A 21,083-nucleotide genomic window follows, 5' to 3' on the forward strand; every position below is an offset into this window, starting at 1 on the left:
GTAGTTGAATCCAACGGTCGCTCCTATGCCTATGCATCAACTCCCGATGATTCCGCCTAACACTACAACACCTAACTCAATCTAGCACCGTTGACTTCGTTGTATTTTACATCCTACGGTCGCTACAAGCTGCCTCTTCCTTAGCCGTCCGATCTACCTACCATCTCCACACCCACGGCTAAGCATCGCAAGACATCGAAATACGATGGGCCCGCCTCACACTCAAGCAGTCGAGAACCTACACCCAACCAAACAGATCCTTCTCCTCAAACCCATCGACCACCTCTGCCATCACCTTCTCCTTCACAGGCTCTGCAACACCATGTCCTGCCACCACCATCGCCTGCAACCCACTGCCACCACCAGACCTCGAGCTTCCTTCACCACCACCAGTTCCATCACTGCCACCACCATCTCCAACACCCGACAACACCCTAGCCTAGCTATTTTCTTCATCTCACAACCTCTGAAACCCTAGGTTTTGGGGTGAGTAAAATAGCTAGAAATTAGGGGACAATAGGAGCAGGAAGAGCATCATAAGGACGATTCAGAGCATGGGTCGAGCAATTTTTGGAGTTTGGAGGCCAAATTTTGGGTAATAATTTATCCCTAAATTGTACTGTGTATTGATACTTTTGGGAAAAATGTGTGTGAAACCCTAATTTGTTAATTTGGGTATAAATAGGCAATGTGTAGGAGATGAAAAACTTGTTCTTGGATAGCCAAGTTTCCACCCAATTTGGGTTAGCTTAATTTCAATTACTGTTATTATCTGCTCCTGTTACATTGCACTGTTAACCATTTGCATATGTTTTTATTGTGCTGTGTATGATGTGTTGTGTGTATCTGTTTGATGTTTGTTAGTTTAATGTTCTAAATTCACCACTAGGGTGAAGATGAAACCTTAATGCCACTGTGTAGGAGACTACAATTCTGGCCTCTCATCACATTGCTCTCACATTGTATGTCATGCATATAGTGTAGTTAGGATCCCCCTGTGACTGAAAGTGCAGCAACCCATGTGAATTGCTTATGGTCCAAACCTCAGACTAGTTATGCTTTAATCAGATAACTAGTACCTTGGGAGGACATTTTGGTTGCAATTGGAATATCCAACTTAGTCTAGGTTAAGAGGTGGAATCAATGCCCTAGTTTGCCATCCATCTTCAACTGTTAGTATTGTTTTCTTTCATTTGTTTGGTTTCCTGCATTTTCTGTTTTGCATTTTCATTGTTTGTTTCCCCTGCTGCTATTTCTCTTCCTGTTAATTGCTCCCTTTTCTTTTTCTCTTGGCCTTGTGCTGCTGTTACTTGTTATTCTTGCTGCCTCATCCTTGTGCTGCTGCTGCAGTACTGCTTTTTCTCTTGGCCTTGCAGACTGCTGCTGCTACTTGCACTGCTTGTGCAGCTGCTGTGCAGACCTGCAGTACTGTCTGCTGCTTCTCCTGCTGCTTGTGCTGCTACTTCTTTTCTGTAGTGCACTTGCCTTGCTGTGCACTTTCATCTGCTGCACTGTTGCTGCCTTATTTGATATTTCTCCTGCCAAGGCTGCTGCCAAAGCTGCAGTTCCTGCATCAAACCACTACTACTGCTGCTGCTGCCAAGCCAAGTCCACAGTTCAGCCCAAGTCCAAAGTTCAACTGAACCCAAATTCAATCTAGTGAAGCCCAAAGGCCTAGCTAAACCAAGCCAACTGAACCCAAAGGCCCAGATTCTTGACTGAAACAAAAGCCCAAGGTTTAGTTCACTAAGGCCCATTTCACTAAGGCTCAAAGCCCAGTTTAGGTTAAGGTTAAGACCCAATCCAATTCCACTGTGGGCTTAATCAAAAGCTTAAGTTTAAGTCCTAAGCCCATTTGCACTTCAAAGAACATACTGAGCCCAAGCTCAGTTCCTTTTATTGAGAACAAACCCAATAGTACATTAAGCCCAACACTTCCAAAGGGCTTCTAAGCCCAAAGCAAATCTAGGAACCCAATTAGCTAAAACACTTCCGAAACACACCCGATCTCTGTGGATCGACCCGTACTTGCACGAGCTACAACTGACGACCGTGCACTTGCGGTATTACTGTAGGCCCGTTTCATTGCATCATTTTATACACTTTCCGGCCTGCCAAGTTTTTGGCGCCGCTGCCGGGGATAAATTTATACCCTTTTAAGCCTGCCAAGTTTTTGGCGCCGCTGCCGGGGATTGGTGCTGTGTTTTATCTGTGTTTTTCTTAGCTATTTTGCATTTCATTTCATAGCATTTGCATCTGCATCTGCTTCATTTCATTTGCTATTGGACCTGCTGATTCTGAACCTGTTTTTCCTCTGCTGGGACGCCACTAAGGAAAAGAACCAAAACCCAACTGGGTTTTTGCAACAATATCAGAGCAGCTGGGCTGTGCTAAAAAGGTAAGCCTAAACCCATTCAATTGAGAGAACCCAACCTGTGGGCTTCCAATTTTTTATTTGTGGGCTTGTAATAATTAACCCAATTTTTTGGGCTTTTTATTTTTCTATTTTGGGTTTGTAATAATTTATGTGTGGGCTTGTTGTTTAATTTGTGGGCTTGTATTTATTTTGTGTGGGCTTGTTTAAATTTTTCCATTGGACTTGTATTTTGGACTCTGGGTTTAAACCCAGCTGATAACCGATTGTGGGCCGCAGCCTTCCTTCCATTTCATTAGAGGCTTGCACAGTGGGCTTGCTCCCATTCAAAAACCAAATTTTATTTTTTAATTTTATTTTCTTTAAAAAAAAAAAAAAAAAAAAAAAAAAAAAATTTCTACTTTGCTCCCAATTTTAAAACCAAATTTTTACTTGCTCCCATCTTAAACCAAATTTTTTTTTACTCCCATTTTAAACCAAATTTTCAAATGTCTCCCACCAAAACCAAATTTTCCCAAAAATCCAAACCCTTTAAAAACCAAATTTTTCCCAAAAATCCAAACCCTTTAAAAACCAAATTCTGAGCTTTGTAACTCTTTACTTAGCTTTGAGCCCAATCATGTATAGATCTTTTTCTACAGTTGGGGAATACAACAAATCCCTTAGAGAACTTGCGTGTGGACAAACTTCACGTTATGCACCTCCCATAGACCATGATGTCAATAGTCATAGGAATTATTATGGACATTTTCAAAGTCCCGAGCCGCAATACATGAACCCTAATGACTATTCATACATGCATCATTCGCCACAACGTGAAAATGAACATTTTGCTAGTGCCTCACTCACACAATCACATGATCGATCAATAGAAGCTCGAATCGCAGCTTTAGAAATGCAATCACATGAGGAATCTGTCACATCTAATTTTCTTAGGCAACCTGAAATCTATGCATGTCCCGCATGTGGTAGTTTAGACCACCCTGTTGAGAATTGTCATATTTTGCATAATTTTAGGCAATCTAGAGAAAATCCAAGGTATGAAATGCCCATAAATTGTGAGAATGGTAGTCATTGGGACCATAATCAATCCTTTGAGGGTTGCGATCAATATTTTATAAACCCTAATGACCATGCACACATGTACCATCACCACAATTTGAACATGAAGAATTTTGTACTCCCATGAATTTAGACTCCACCACAGAAGCTTTCAGACTTAGTGAGCAAAACTTCGATAGATCTACATCACGAATTCAGGCATATTTAGATCAGATTTTGCTTCACCTACAAAAGGAGGAAATTCATGAGGAAATGTATGTTGTCCCTAATGAAGTGTCTAGTCCCATTCATGTAAATGATGTTGAATATGAACCTAATTTAGAGGAACATGAATCGACTAACGACACCACCACTTTTAATGAGGACCAATATGCATGCTACCATGATGATGATTATGATGATTATGATGATGTGTTAGAAGAACATGAAAATATTGTGGAACCTGTTGGTTCAATAACATATGGCTTCTCGCCCTCGACCTTCATGAATGTTGTTTTTTCTAATACTCATTGTAATTCATATGATTTTGATATTGACATGGGATTCGTACAATTATTCTGTGAAGATGACATGACATAGGAATAGTTGAATCTTCTGTAGACACTAATATGCATGAAAATATATTTGATGTGTCTGATTCTCTACCTAGGTCACATTGTGATATTTCTCCTGATTTGCCGATGCATGAGAATGAATTGTTGATGATGTTGATGATTCTAAGTGTGAACTTGCCAATGTGAGTGATGATTGTGAGCATGATGTGACATGTGTAGATGAGTTAGAAGATTTTGATTTGATTGATAATGATATGCCTATTCTTCTACCTAAGTCACAATCTGATGGCCTTCCACCCAACCTAGATTTGGTTTGTACCAATATTGTAAAACCAATTTTTCTGAAAATCCTAACCTAGGTTTGGAACTGTGTGCTTCCCAAGTCCTCTTGGACTATTTTGCTTCCAAATATAATACATTTGAGGAACCACAGTTGGAAATTAGCATGTTTGCCCGTCCCTAGCACAGTTCATTTGAGCTAGACCTTGTGCATGATGAACCCCCAAAACTGCGCGATTTTGTTTTCAAAATTATATCTTCTGTAAAATCCAGGTTTGGGGGTAGCTCATTTTGTTTCACAGTTTCACTTGCGTTTTCTTTATGTGTGAAGCTGTTGAAATGTCTACACTTCGTCTTTTGGGTTGATCCTCAACTCTTTAGATTGTTAGTGTATGGTGAATTTTTTGTATATAATCCAGTAGATAAAATTTTAAAAACCTTTTGTTCTTTTGTATATATTTTGCTAATCCAATATGATCTCGGCTGAAATATGTTGGATTTTTGCCTTGAATAACGGAGTTTTAATTCTGCTTTCGCCGAAATCGGGTATTCTCTCTCCTTTTACTCTACTCAGCATGTCCCTTTCCATATGTTGCATTTTAATTCTTTCCATATTTTGAAACATTGAGGACAATGTTTAGTTTAGGTTTGGGGGTATAGAGTAGACCACGATAATATGCTATAATTGAAAACGAACTCCTTCTTCTTTTTGAAAAAATTGAAAAATTCCAAAAAAATTAAAAAAAATTCAAAAAATTAAAAAAAAAAAAATGAAAATCATAAAAAATGGAGCTCATTTACCTTGAAATGTTGACTCTTGTGCAAATATGTATTATTAGGAGTCTTAGTCTAGATATTTAGGCACCCTGATTCTAGCACAATTCACATAGTGATAAGAAATTTGCACGCGCACGATCTACCAATACATGTATGGCCTCGATCTTCAAGGTGTTGGATAGGAAGTTACGATTGCCAATCACTTTAGAATACTGAACGAAACTTGACTAGCTTGTTCTTTGGTTGGTTGGGATAGAAGGTGGAGGTTACATTAAGAAAACAACCATCGAATTTAACTGGGTGCATCAAAAAGGGCTACCTCTTGCAAAGTGTCATGTAATTTTTTGTTTCTTCTTGTTATGTATCAAAAGTGTTTCCTTGTTAAAAAAAAAAAAAAAAAAAAAAAAAAAAAAAAAAAAAAAAAAAAAAACGATGTATATATTCAGAAAAAAAAAAAAAAAAAAAAAAAAAAAAAAAAAAAAAAAAAAAAATCAAGTATTTATCAATTCCATCATCTTGTTCCAAAAATAAAAGAGATTTGTCAATGTAAATAAGAGTCATGTAAAGAGTTTTTTGTTGTTTTTGTAATAAGCAAGGAGGGTGTATGCCATTGATGTACAACGCGAGTAATTGTGAAATACCTCCAACTCATTCACAATTCTCGTAAAGTCCGGACAGCTAGCTAGATTTCGACCTCAGTTCTTAGCCTGAGAAACTATCTCTTGGTGATTAGTAGTCATAACTTCAGATCTTTCTTTACACATGTGTAGATACACTTTACACTCTTATCACATGTCCTTATTTGTTATCAGTGCTAGGATTGTGCCTTGATAGCTAGATTGACATCTCCATTTTGCTGTGAGCTTAACTGTTTTGCACATGTCACGTTTGATGGAATATGAGCTTATATTTTGTCCTTAGGTTTTGTAGGCACACCTCTGGTAAACCTTCACGAGACTTCAACTCGTCCACTAGGGACACTTAGTGGTTTAAAAGGCTTAGTGCATACGCTAAATGCATTCGAGAGACCAGCGACAGTGGTATAGTTAGGATTTCCTTAGTTTGTTTTACTTGAGGACAAGTAAAATTCAGGTTTGGGGGTATTTGATGAGTGCCAAATATTGTATATTTATCCCTTTTTGTTGGCATTTAACTCATTTTGCGCATTAATTCTACATTTTATCCCATATTCTGTATTTTCATTGTTTTCAAGAATAAATATTTTTATTAATTAATTTTGCATTTTTAGGTAATAAATAAAGTTCGGATGAGACGTGGAGCGAAAAGAGCAGAAAAGTAGTGAAAAGCCGGGAGAAATTACGCAAGGAAACCGCAAAGAATGGTGCGCACAACCTCATTTTCTACACACAAAAGCGCCTCCGTTCTCAGCCATCAGATCAGTTCTCAGGAGCATCCGACGGTCGCTCCTTCATAGAGCATCAAAATCTGATGTTTCTGCCGAGCACCACAGCGCTGAAATTCCAAGCCTTCAGATTAGATGGTAGTTGAATCCAACGGTCGCTCCTATGCCTGTGCATCAACTCCCGATGATTCCGCCTAACACTACAACCCCTAACTCAATCTAGCACCGTTGACTTCGTTGTATTTTACATCCTACGGTCGCTACAAGCTGCCTCTTCCTTAGCCGTCCGATCTACCTACCATCTCCACACCCCACGGCTAAGCATCGCAAGACATCGAAATACGATGGGCCCGCCTCACACTCAAGCAGTCGAGAACCTACACCCAACCAAACAGATCCTTCTCCTCAAACCCATCGACCACCTCTGCCATCACCTTCTCCTTCACAGGCCCTGCAACACCATGTCCTGCCACCACCATCGCCTGCAACCCACTGCCACCACCAGACCTCGAGCTTCCTTCACCACCACCAGTTCCATCACTGCCACCACCATCTCCAACACCCGACAACACCCTAGCCTAGCTATTTTCTTCATCTCACAACCTCTGAAACCCTAGGTTTTGGGGTGAGTAAAATAGCTAGAAATTAGGGGACAATAGGAGCAGGAAGAGCATCATAAGGACGATTCAGAGCATGGGTCGAGCAATTTTTGGAGTTTGGAGGCCAAATTTTGGGTAATAATTTATCCCTAAATTGTACTGTGTATTGATACTTTTGGGAAAAATGTGTGTGAAACCCTAATTTGTTAATTTGGGTATAAATAGGCAATGTGTAGGAGATGAAAAACTTGTTCTTGGACTAGCCAAGTTTCCACCCAATTTGGGTTAGCTTAATTTCAATTGTTACTGTTATTATCTTGCTCCTGTTACATTGCACTGTTAACCATTTGCATATGTTTTTATTGTGCTGTGTATGATGTTGTTGTGTGTATCTGTTTGATGTTTGTTAGTTTAATGTTCTAAATTCACCACTAGGGTGAAGATGAAACCTTAATGCCACTGTGTAGGAGACTACAATTCTGGCCTCTCATCACATTGCTCTCACATTGTATGTCATGCATATAGTGTAGTTAGGATCCCCCTGTGACTGAAAGTGCAGCAACCCATGTGAATTGCTTATGGTCCAAACCTCAGACTAGTTATGCTTTAATCAGATAACTAGTACCTTGGGAGGACATTTTGGTTGCAATTGGAATATCCAACTTAGTCTAGGTTAAGAGGTGGAATCAATGCCCTAGTTTGCCATCCATCTTCAACTGTTAGTATTGTTTTCTTTCATTTGTTTGGTTTTCCTGCATTTTCTGTTTTGCATTTTCATTGTTTGTTTCCCCTGCTGCTATTTCTCTTCCTGTTAATTGCTCCCTTTTCTTTTTCTCTTTGCCTTGTGCTGCTGTTACTTGTTATTCTTGCTGCCTCATCCTTGTGCTGCTGCTGCAGTACTGCTTTTTCTCTTGGCCTTGCAGACTGCTGCTGCTACTTGCACTGCTTGTGCAGCTGCTGTGCAGACCTGCAGTACTGTCTGCTGCTTCTCCTGCTGCTTGTGCTGCTACTTCTTTTCTTGTAGTGCACTTGCCTTGCTGTGCACTTTCATCTGCTGCACTGTTGCTGCCTTATTTGATATTTCTCCTGCCAAGGCTGCTGCCAAAGCTGCAGTTCCTGCATCAAACCACTACTACTGCTGCTGCCTGCCAAGCCAAGTCCACAGTTCAGCCCAAGTCCAAAGTTCAACTGAACACAAATTCAATCTAGTGAAGCCCAAAGGCCTAGCTAAACCAAGCCAACTGAACCCAAAGGCCCAGATTCTTGACTGAAACAAAAGCCCAAGGTTTAGTTCACTAAGGCCCATTTCACTAAGGCTCAAAGCCCAGTTTAGGTTAAGGTTAAGACCCAATCCAATTCCACTGTGGGCTTAATCAAAAGCTTAAGTTTAAGTCCTAAGCCCATTTGCACTTCAAAGAACATACTGAGCCCAAGCTCAGTTCCTTTTATTGAGAACAAACCCAATAGTACATTAAGCCCAACACTTCCAAAGGGTTTCTAAGCCCAAAGCAAATCTAGGAACCCATTTAGCTAAAACACTTCCGAAACACACCCGATCTCTGTGGATCGACCCGTACTTGCACGAGCTACAACTGACGACCGTGCACTTGCGGTATTACTGTAGGCCCGTTTTCATTGCTTCATTTAATACACCCTTCCGGACCTGCCAAGTTTTTGGCGCCGTTGCCGGGGATAAATTCTATACCCTTTTCCAAGCCTGCCAAGGGTCAATGTAGGGTTTCTTCAATTCAATCAAACACTAGATCGACTTAAAATTCATGGACTGGGATGGCTTTTAAAGCTAGGAATGGTCACTCGTTAAGGAAGGAGAAGCCTATTGCATATCGTGCTCCGCAAATCTTTAATGGTAAGAAGGCTTCTGTTGCTTCTCTTTCTGATTTTCCAGAGGATATTAAATAATTTGAGAATTTGGTTGTGGAGGTTTTTGTTGGTCGTCGATTACCGTTATATTTTGTGAAGAATTCATTGATGAGGATATGGAGGGTGGGGTCCATATGACTTTACACGGTGATTCTACATTGTGTTTGAGTTTAGCTCTGATGAGGATAGACAAGCAGTTCTTGAGCAGTGACATGTTTACATTGCTAGTATATTTTTTATGATCCGTCCTTGGTCTCCTATGGTGGAGAAAACGGTGAAGGATTTGAAACTATTCCAGTATGGTTTACCCTCAAGAAAATTCCTATGTTCATGTGGAACCAGAAGGGGATTGGCATCATTGCTAGTTATTTAGGCATTCCTCTAATGACTGATAAGAAGACTCTTGAACGGTCTAGAATGAATTCTGCTAGAGTGCGTATGGGGATAAATACTTCTTGTGATTTCCCTAGTGAGATTCCTGTGGTTATAGATGGAGTTGAGGCTTTCAGTGTTACAGTGGAGTGCTCTTGGAAACCACCCAAGTGTAATGGGTGTAAGACTTTTGGACATTCAGATTCTAAGTGTCCTTTTGTTCTACATGTTGAGGTTGATAAGAAGAAGGTGCAGCCTGGTCCCAAAGTTCAGAAAAGTGAATGGGTTGTGAAAACAAATAATAAGGACAAAGGGGTTATTGTAGGTTCATGGAAAGACCAAGTTCTTATTGAGGAGGTTATGGAAGAAGAAGTAGAGGAGCAGAGAGTTATTGCTGAGGTTGATATGACTAACCCACTCAAGGAGATGGTGCCAGATTCTAGGAAGAGATTTTTTGATGAGAGTGAGATTGATCCTGGAATTAGTAAGCTCAGTAGTGACCAAGGAAGTTTAAATGTGATTCCTACAAGCAATGCTTTTGATGTTCTCATGGATGTTACTAAGGCTATTGATGATGTAATAAATGGGAGTGAGAAATCTGGGGGTCCTTCTTTCTCAACTACGAATTTGAATCCTAATTTGGAGATTCAAGGCCAAAATTCTTTCTCTGTAATAGGGGAAGTAGTGCTAGAGAACATTATACAAAGAAGAATCATAATAGTGTTAAGAGTATTCTTCATCATATGGGTGCAGATTTGAAGAAGTCTGCTAGAGGTAGAAAACCAAAACCTCTAGCAAATCCTGATGTTTAATTTAGGATGCTGGAACATAAGAGGGCTAAATTACCCTCTTAAACAAGTAGAAATTAGGTCTTTAATTAGGTTAAATAAGTTTTCTATTTGGGCATTGTTGAGACTCATGTGCAATGTCAGAATAAAGAGAGAATAAGTAGGGCCATTAGGCCTGACTGGAAGTTTGTAGATAATTATATCAATAATAACTCTAGGAGGATTTGGGTTGGGTGGAATCCTGAGGAGGTTAATATTTTCGTTCTTTTTTCTCCTGATCAAGTTTTATTTGTTGAAGTTCTTACTAATATGAATTTGAAGTTTTTAGTAGGCTTTGTCTATGGTAGTAATGATGCAGCTATTAGGCAACAGTTGTGGGATGATGTGCAGAGGTTTACTTCTTCTATTCGATTACCTTTTATGATGCTGGGGGACTTCAACTCTATCTTGTTTCCTCATGAGAAGGTTGGTGGTACTGTTTCTCCTCAAAACTACTTGGATTTTTGGAATTGTACTCAGGACTGCCACTTATTTGATCTTGCTTATTCTTGATGTTGCTTATTTGATCTTGCTTATTCTTTTGTGTCATACTGATAATACTAGGATTTTGTCAAGATTGGATAGAGTTCTTGTTAATTTGGATTGGGTAAGTAGTTTCTCTGACTCTAAAAATGTCTTTCTTGAGGCTGGTGTTTCAGATCATGATGATAGTCTCTATTTATAAAACCGTCACCATGGTCCTCCTCCATTTAAATTCTTTAATTTCATGACTGAGGAAACTGATTTTTTTGAGATGGTTAGGAGTGTTTGAAGAATTCCTGTTAGGGAAAATCCCATGTTTGTTTCTGTCACTGAATTGAAGAAGGTCAAAGCTAGAATTATCTTATGGAAGAAGGAAAGATTTAAAAACATCCCTGCTCAAGTGGAGTGTGCTAAGCTTGAGCTGAAGGCTATACAACATCACATTCAGCAACACCCTCTTTGTGTGGAGTCTGCTCAAAAGGAGAAGGTTGCTATTAAGCATTATGCTAAAGTCACTCGCTATGAAGAATCGTGGCCAAGCAGAAATCCAGAGTCAAATGGATGGACCTTGGGGATTCAAATTCGCATTTTTTTCACAATTCTTAAAAGGAAAGATACTCTAGAAACAATATCCTCACGCTTTTATCTAGAGATAATGTTTTACTTCAAGAAGATGATGATATTGCCTTGGAATGTGTTGATTTCTGCTCAACCTTGTTTGATGATTCCTCTAGCTATTTTGTTGATGATCCTGTTGTTTTTGATTCTATTCAGTTTGATAGTATTCTTAGTGAGGAAGACAAGCTTAATCTGTCAAGACCATTCACAAGGGATGAAGTGGTGGTTGCTTTGTATTCAATTGGTTCTAATAAGGCACCGGGACCGGATGGTTTTTCCAACTGGTTCTTTAAGTTCTGTTGGAGTATCCTGGATGATGATTTCACTGCGGAAATTCAGAACTTCTTTAAACTTGCTAAGCTTCTTAAGGAGGTAAATATCACCTTTCTCACCCTAGTTGCTAAAAAAGATAACCCTAACTTTGTTTTGGATTATAGACCCATTGCTTGTTGCAATGTCTCATATAAATGTAATTTAAAGATTTTTCCATGCACATGAAGCATGTTCTGGGTAGACTAATTAGTACCAATCAGTCGGCTTTTGTGTCGGGTAGGTCTATTCAGGATAATGTGTTGGTTGCTCATGAACTGTTGAGAAACTATCATAGGAAAACAGGGAACCCTAGATGTGCTCTTAAAACTGATCTCAAAAAAGCTTATGATACTGTTAGTTGGAGAGTTGTGCTTATTATTTAACAAAAATTTAGGTTTCCTGATATTTTTATTGAGTGGATTAGGTGCTGCATTACTTCTCCTAGATTCTCCATTATGATTAATGGGGACCCTTATGGTTTTTTTGGTGCCAAGAGAGGGTTGAGACAGAGTTGCCCGTTATCCCCTTATCTCTTTGTGATGGTGATGGAGATTCTTAGTGTCTGTTTAAAGAAGCAAGTGCAGAGTGGAGAGTATGGGTTCCATCTTAAATGTCAGAAGACTTCCATTACACACTTATGCTTTGCAGATGATGTGCTGGTATTCTTTCGGGGTAATCTTCAGTCAGCTTCCTCTCTTAATAGTGTCATTCGACAATTTAGTGCTTGTACTGGACTTGCTGTGAGTAAGGAGAAGACTGCTTTGTTCCACTCAGCTGTTAATGAGGTGAATCTTCTAGATTTTCCTTTAAATATTGTTTGCCTCTCATTGACAAAGTTACTAGCCGTGTAAAATCCTGGAAGTCAAAATATTTATCTTACGTTGGGAGGCTCTTACTTATTAAAAGTGTTTTAAATGGCATGGTTTTTTACTCGTTTTCTTGCTTTATTTTACCTAAGAAGGTTATCAAGTGCTTAAATTCGATTTTCAAACGCTTTCTTTGAGCTGGGGATGACCTGGATAAAAAGGATAACTGTCCTATAAGTTGGAGTCAAATTTGTTCTTTTTATAATGAAAGGGGTTTGGCTGTTTGGGATATTTAGATTACCAATAAAGCAGCATGTACGAGGCATGTCTGGGAATTGGTGGCCGATTTGGACTGACTGGATCAAAGCAAATCTAATTAAAGATAAGAATTTTTGGAGTATGAAGTTCCCTCAAGATGCTTCTTGGAATTGGAGACATATCTAGGGGTAGAGAGAGGAGGCTGCTGGCTTTATGAGGATCTATATTGGTAATGATAAATCTACTTCGTTCTTGACTGGCAATTGGGACCCAAATGGCAGGTTGGTGGATTGGTTTCCTGAGGAGATTATTCACTCTAATTTCCTAGATAGAGATTGTAGAGTTTCCGAGTATATAGAGGGTGATCAGTGGAGTCTGCCACATACTTCTGATTTTTTTTTTTGATCAGATTGGGTCTGTTTGTGTAGATTCTTGTGAGGAGGATAGGGTGGTGTGGGCTCCAAGTTCTTCTGGAAAATTTACTGTTAAGGACACTTACAAAGATCTACGTACTAGCTCTGAGTCCCCTGTTTGATCTAAATTAGTTTGGTTTAAATATACCCAAACATTCGTTTATTACTTGGATAGCTTTAAACCACATGTTGAAGATCAAAACCAGGCCACGGAATTGGGGGATGGATGTATCGCCTACTTTTTTGTTGTGTAATCAAGGCATTGAAGATGATGATCACTTATTTACACAATGTCCTTATTCTTCACAGATTTGGCAGGGATTGCTTATTAAAATAGGCTATGTGACAGTGACAGGCTAGAGAGATAATTGGATTAAAGAGGTTAAATGGTGTGCTGACTCTTTTGTGGGTTCTTCCATCATTACCACCACCAGGAAGCTTACTTTCAATAGCTATGTCTATCAAATATGGAAGGAGAGGAATGCGAGACTCTTCAAGCAGACAAATCTCTCAATTGATCAGGTTAGTTGGCTTATTATTTAAGACATCCAACTGAAACTTGATGCCCATGATATAATAGTTGATGATAGTCCCTTCTCTATAAGTTTCTTTCATATGTGGAATGTCACTTGTCTTTTCCAATTGAAAGTGGAACTTAGATGTACTTGGCTAAGGCCTGAAGGGGATATTGTGATGATCAATACACATGGATCTTTAAGGGATACTCTGGGAGGTTTTGGTGCGCTATTATTAGAGATGGTCATGGGGTTTATCTTATTGTTGTTGCTGGGTCTAGCATGGACATATCTGTTCTTGGACATGAGTTACAGGGGATTGAAGCAGGGATGTTGGCTGCTATTCATAGGGGATTTAAGAGAGTTCACTTTGGACATGAGTTACATGGGATTGAAGCAGGGATTTTGGATTGGACTCGATGGCTGCTTACTTTGGTGAATAGTGAAGATCCTGATCCTCCTTGGAATGTGAGGTATATTTGGAGACATATTGTTAGATTATGAAAGCCATTCGACTGGATAAGGATTGATCACATTTATCGTGAGACTAACAGAGCTGCAGACTGGCTAGCTGGGATTTATCCTCCATCAGCTTTTGAGATCATTGATTGAGAACGATTAGGGGAAGAGTTTGCTGGTATTCTTACTGATGATAGTAGTGAGAGAGTTTACTTTCCACTGTAATTTGTTTCTACCTAGTCTGTTTTGGGATTGTTCTTTTGTTTTCTTGTTTTTGTTTTCTTTCTTTGTTGGGTTAGGGGCCTTTAATCCCTGCTGATTATGTCACAATTAAAAAAAAAAAATCTCGGATTTTTGTGAGGAGAAAAGGGATTGGAAAATCTTTACCTTTCCGTAGAGTTGGTCCTGAATTTAGAAGGGCCCTAATCTCTAAAGAAAATGTATTGGTTTGTTTGATGTGCTCTCATTTCACACTTGTTACTCGCGTACGGTTATTTTATTTTATATATGGATAACACGGCTGAGGTTAAAAAAAATTATGCACATTTTAGATATTTATAGTAGCTTTTCTGCCGAAACACAATAATAAACTGGGAGTATACTTTAGTAAGAAAGTGCATAACAAACATGAAAAATCATTGCCAATGTTGAGAGTTCAAAGAATCTCTAAAGATGAAAAATAATTAAGAACACCACTATCTTTTAGAAAGTAATTCTTTTTAAAATTTTGAACCATTTTCGAATAGAGATTATAAAGCATTGAGGTGGGTAGATGGCCAAAATTTTGTCTCAAGATGGTAGACAGTGCTTATTAATTCCACTTTATCTGCTTTTCCTTGTCCTCAAATGTAATTTTTTGAACTTCCAAATTCTACATTAAATAAATTTGATAAATTACAAAGAAATTTCTGGTGGAATAAAGATGACACAAAGAAAAATTTTACCTTAAAATTTAGAGTGGGATTAGCACATCAAAGGTTAGTGGTGGTGTTGGCATTAGAAATCGTCATAAATTAATGTGTCACTGCTTATCAAATTGGTCCGGAGATTATTAAATAGCCCTAATGATCTTTGGGAAAAAATTCTTAAGTGAATTTTTTTTCCTAGATGGTATCCTTTCCATAAGATTAGAGCCATTAATGTTTCTTCGATTTGGACTAATATTAGAAAAAGACTAAAGGTTGTTAAAAGTAACAGTACTTGAAAAGTTGAAAATGGTAAAAATATCAATATTGCTTGTGATGATTAGAATCCTAGTATTGACATATTGGATGATTGGCAGAATGATGAAATTCAATATGTTTTTGATCGTATTGTCTTGAATGGTAACTGGAATGCCCCTTCGATTGTTTCTGCTTTCTCTCGAGAAATAGCTAATAGGGTGAAATCTATTTATCTCAATATAAATAACTAAGATAAAATCAAAATAGAAAGGCAGTAAAACTGGAAAATTCACTACTAAATCTGCTTACAGATTGTCCTTTGTAATGATTCTCACATGGAGAGTTACTCTCGAGCAATTTCACTAGATCTATGCAGATTAGGTGTCTAGATTCTTATATATAATAATGATTTCTTAATGTGAATTAGATCTTGCTTTGTTTCTTCATTAAAGGATTGGAAAGAAATTTTCAGTGCAGATTTGGAATTATAGGAACTGAAAAGGAGAACGTACCAAGTACACACCAACTTTTTTGTTCGGCAATCTGTATGGAAAAAACCTAATACAATTGCAAGTAGATTTAAATTAAAGATCCTTGAACAATATGTATATAAAGTTTTTTTCTTATCTCTTCTATAATCAACATGTCTAGATGATGAGTGCCAAATATTGTATAATTTTATCCCTTTTTGTTGGCATTTAACTCATCTTTTGTGCAGTAATTCTACATTTTATCCCATATTCTGTATTTTCATTGTTTTCAAGAATAAATATTTTTCTTACTTAATTTTGCATTTTTAGGTAATAAATAAAGTCTGAATGACTTGCGGAGAGGAATAGAGCAGAAAAGTGGTGGAAGCCAAAAGGAATCACACAAGGATGCCGCGAAGAATGTTGCGCACAAGACCAAAAGGCTAGAAATGGGCTCAAGAAGGAAGAATTTGTTCTTAAAGAAGACATGGGCTCAGAATTATCCCAAGCCCAATCTCCAACCCAAGCCTGTTTCCCCTCTTAGCCGTCAGATCAACCCACAGATGCATCCAATGGTCGCTTCAACGCCGGTACATCAAGCTGGAAGGTCCTACTTCACACCACAACACCTAGTTCTAATCTGAGACATTGGTTTAGATGTATTATGCATCTAACGGTCTCTCAATACATGCCCCCATACCACCGTCCTACCATCTTCACATCCAACGCATATACTCGCTAGACATCAAAGTTCGATGAACCCGACTCACACCGAAATAACCCTAGGATATATAAGCCAAAAACAAGAGAAACCCTAACATTTTCTTTCCTTCTTCTCTTTCATTCCCACCAACTCCACCGTACCACCTTCTCCTTCACCTGCAACCGCCGTACTTCCACCATCTCCACCATGTCCGCCACCACCTACTCTGCCACCACCAAACCACCAACTCCACCGAACATCACCATCACTTACCCCTTCCTTCTAGCTACTTATTCCATCAATCCCTCACGTTTCTTTCTTGAAACCCTAGGCGTGAGAAATTGGTGAATTAGGTAAGCCTAGAGAGAAATTGAAGGCATGGGAAGGAGCACAGAGATAAAAAGAAGGATGGGTCGACGTCAATTTGAAGATTAGGTGAGTAATTTTAGGATTTTCAAAACCCTAATTTCAAAATTAGGGTTCATAAAAATTGGGTATTTTCTGCTATAAATAGAGAGTGAGGTGTGTGTATGGAGGGGTGTGCTTGGACTAGCCAAGTCTCCAATTAGGTTTAATTTCAGTTCTAGTTTCTTCAATTTCTATCTCAGTAAAATTAGGGTTTAGTTTAATTTTAATTCTCAATTGTTTTTTGTTATTTCTGTTTGCTTTAAGTTTCAATGAAGTTCTTTTAGAATCAATTTAATTTTCAGAAATGTTTAATTTTAATTTCATGTTATATGTTAGGTCAGTTTAATTTTAATTGTTTTGATTTTTTGCAAATGTTATGTTAGTATCCTGTTTAGGTTTAATTCCATGTTTGAATCACTGTTATGTTTAGTGTTTAGTGTTTAGTTATGTTGTAATTTCTTTTTGATGTTGTTTTAATTCACTGTTTAGGGTAATGAGTCATGTTTAGTGCCTGTTTAGGCTTAGTTTTGTGTTTAATCATGCCTTAAGTCACTGTTAGAGGTGGAATGTTAGGTTATAATTCTTGTAAATTGAGCTAATTGAGAAATGGAGGAATTTAGTGCTCATTAGCAAGCTTCTTCTCCTTCTATTCCATTTATGTATGCCCTGGAACATAGGCAGGCTAGAACCTCCACCTAGCTCCATTAGGGACAAGGATTTAACCAAAAACAGCCACTGCCTAGCATTTTTTTCCCTGCTCTTCTTTGTTATCTATCTGTTTTTGTGGCTTCTTATCACTGTTTTTATAGCTGTTTTTATAACTGTTTTGTGTGAATGTTAGGCTAAAGCCTTTGAAGCATTGTTTTGATTGAGCAGTGGGGAGAAACTAGTGCTCACTAGTGACTGTGAGCAAACTGGTTTTCTTCCCACTCTAATTGTATGCCTAGGATCTTGCCATGTCATTTTTGTGCCCTGTTCTTTCTTCACTCTTTGCCTTAGGCTAATTGCCTTTGTGTCACTTTCACTTTGTTCCATTTTGTTTTGTTTTTGTTCACTGTTTTGTTACTCATTATCTTGTTCACACTGTTTTGTTCACTGCCACTCCAATTCTCCTCCATTTCAACTTCTCCTGCTGCTGCTCCAGCTTGTTTCTCTTGCCCTGTGCTACAGCCACTGCTGCTGCTGCAACTGAGCTTGGCTCACAGCTCAATCCAGTTCAGTCCACAGCTAAGCCCAATGGCCTAGCTCCCAAAAGCCTCTGAGGCCCAGTTCAGTCCAAGCCTAGTCAAGCCCAACTCCAAGTCTGAGGTCCAGCTAGAGTTCTATTAACTGAGGCCCAAGACCAGTTTATTGTTTAAAAGTTTAGTAGGTTAAGGGCCCAGTCCACATTTACTTCTTGGGTTAGGCTAAGAGTTCATAAGCCCAACATAAGGTTTTGAGACCAATAGACCATATTTTCATGTTCTCAACCTTAAGACCATAGTCCATTTCAAGGCCCAATAGCATTTTAGAGCCCAAAATAGCTAAACACTACAAAACACACCCAGTCTCTGTGGATCGACCCGTACTTGCACGAGCTACAACCGACGACCGTGCACTTGCGGTATTACTGTAGGCCCGCGTTTTATTACGCTTAATTTTACATATCCCAGAAGCCTACCAAGTTTTTGGCGCCGCTGCCGGGGATCATTTTTAGGACCTTTTAGAAGCCTACCACTAGACTAATAAGTCCGTGAACTTGATTGTGTAAAAGAGTTCATGGGCGATGTCACAGATCAATCTAGTCGTATCCAAATCAATGGGATCTGAACTCTCAAAAGTATGAAACTTGTAATTTATCATTCAAGATACGAATTTAACAAGAAAAAGTCTCGTTATTGATCACAATTAATAAGGACTTAAACTACTTAGAATGAATACATATTACTTGTGGTATTCCTAATATAAAGATAAAACAGTATAAAGGAAGAACACAAGACACTAGAAGTTCTGTTAACGAGGAAAACTATAGCCGTAGAAAAACCACGGGACCTCGTCCAGCTTTGAACACCAAACTGTATTAAGTCATTATAGACACTATCATACTATCAAAATTTGCAATGGAATGCAGTTAAAACCGAATTAACCCTCCAACCAATTCATTGGGCTGTAGTTGTGCTCCTTACGTCTCTTGACCTCGCAACGCTCTACGCAATTGATTCCCTTGTGATATTCTTTACATCCTAAGAGTTGATTCAACCTAAGTGAAGACTTATGATACCAATCTCACACTAACAGATAAGCCTATTTGATTTCCTTTTTGATCTTTCGATCTAGGTTTGAAAATCTGTTTGCAGTGGACAAAGTCCATCAAACCTCGTGAATCTGGAACACTTACACTCAGTTAGCTGAAAATCCTGGAAACTAACCACATCTCAAGAATAATCCAAACAAATAAAACAAAATCTTAGAGACGAAGAGAACTCTCTGATATCTTTCTTGAGGAATCGTAAAGTATGAGACGAAGAGAACTCTCTGATCATCTATCCCGCTCCTAATATGAGACAACAAGATCCTTGAAGATAAATAAGAAGAAGATCAGGATAAACAAACTATCATGTAAAAGATAATCGGACCTGGCTTCATGAATCCCTAAGTGAAGTCTTCAAGTCATAACCTGATTATGCTTCTCATAGGAAACTTAGGTGATAGAGCATTGCTCGGTCGAACTCGCATGCGTTTCTATGTCAAGCATGTTTGTCAACGTTAGTGATCAAAACTATAAGTCTTGATTTCTAATCTATTACAGCTAAGTCTCGGATTAGGATAGAAAGTGTAGTTGAGCTCAAGGACTTCATGGCGATTCATCATACAAGTAGAAGAACTACTCAAGGAATCGGTGGAAATTCTCGACAAAAAGGCATGTGAAGACTTGAATTTATCTATCATTCAAAAGTCTATCTACTCTATCTCCTACTCTTTGAGACAAGAAGTCGTATGCTATTGTTGATGATGGTTTTTAGCTTAGGGTTAAAATCGTAAAACCGTACAACTGACATGACGTTACAATGACCATTAGCACATTCATTGAATCGATCAGCATGCCTACGTAAGAATTACCAGGGTACCTTTTTTTTTATGTGTCATGTTCCACGGCAGAATCCTTAACATTGACCAACATCATCTATGCCAAACCCTAATTCTCATGCTACCGCGCTAAGGCATGCCAAGCCTGCCAGCCACACCACTGTGCCAATGGAAAACCATGCCAGCCACATCTCCGCGCCAAGGCATGCCAACCATGCCAGCCGCACCACTGTGCCAATGGAAAACCATGCCAGCCACATCTCCACGCCAAGGCATGCCAACCATGCCAGCCGCACCACTGTGCCAATGGAAAACCATGCCAGCCACATCTCCGAGCCAAGGCATGCCAACCATGCCAGCCGCACCACTGTGCCAATGGAAAACCATGCCAGCCACATCTCCGCGCCAAGGCATACCAACCATGCCAGCCGCACCACTGTGCCAATGGCAAACCATGCCAGCCACATCTCCTCGCCAAGGCAAGCCAACCATGCTAGCCGCACCATGCGCCAATGGAGTGCCAAACCCTTGGCCCCACCATGCCAAGCCAACCGCACCTTGACTTGGCCCCAACCATGCTAGCCGCACCATGCGCCAATGGCATGCCAAACCCTTGGCCCCACCATGCCAAGCCAACCGCGCCTTGCCTTGGCCCCAACCATGCTAGCCGCACCATGCGCCAATGGCATGCCAAACCCTTGGCCCCGCCATGCCAAGCCAACCGCACCTTTCCTTGGCCCCACCATGCCAAGCCGTCCGTACCAATCCCTTGGCCCCACTATGCCAAGCCATCCGTGCCATTGGCCTTGGCCCCACCATGCCGGCCTTCCCCATGCGGCTACCAAAACGAAGGTGTGCGACGATCAACGGTCACCCTTCCATCCTGGATGCAAATCCTAGCCGTCCAAGGTCGCCAAACAACGCATGGTAACCTTTGGCCCAAAACCCTAGTTTTATCCACGCCAAACCGCGCCAAGGCATGCCATGCCACATGTGCCAATGGCATGCCAACTACCTTGCCGCGCCACACCATGACGGCCTTCCCTATGCGAATACAAAATTAAGGCGTGTGACGATCAACGACCACCCTTCCATCCTAGATGCAAATCTTAGCCGTCCAAGGTCGCCAAACAACGCATGGTAACCTTTTGCCGAAAACCCTAGTTTTGGCCATGCCAAACCGCGCCAAGGCATGCCATGCCACATGTGCCAATGGCATGCCAACCACCTTGCCGCACCATACCATGCCAGCCTTCCCTATGCTGCTACCAAAACGAAGGCGTACGACGATCAACAGCCACCCTTCCATCCTGGATGCAAA

The sequence above is a fragment of the Papaver somniferum genome, chromosome 3 (assembly GCF_003573695.1).
Source record: "Papaver somniferum cultivar HN1 chromosome 3, ASM357369v1, whole genome shotgun sequence".
NCBI classification, from domain to species: domain Eukaryota; kingdom Viridiplantae; phylum Streptophyta; class Magnoliopsida; order Ranunculales; family Papaveraceae; genus Papaver; species Papaver somniferum.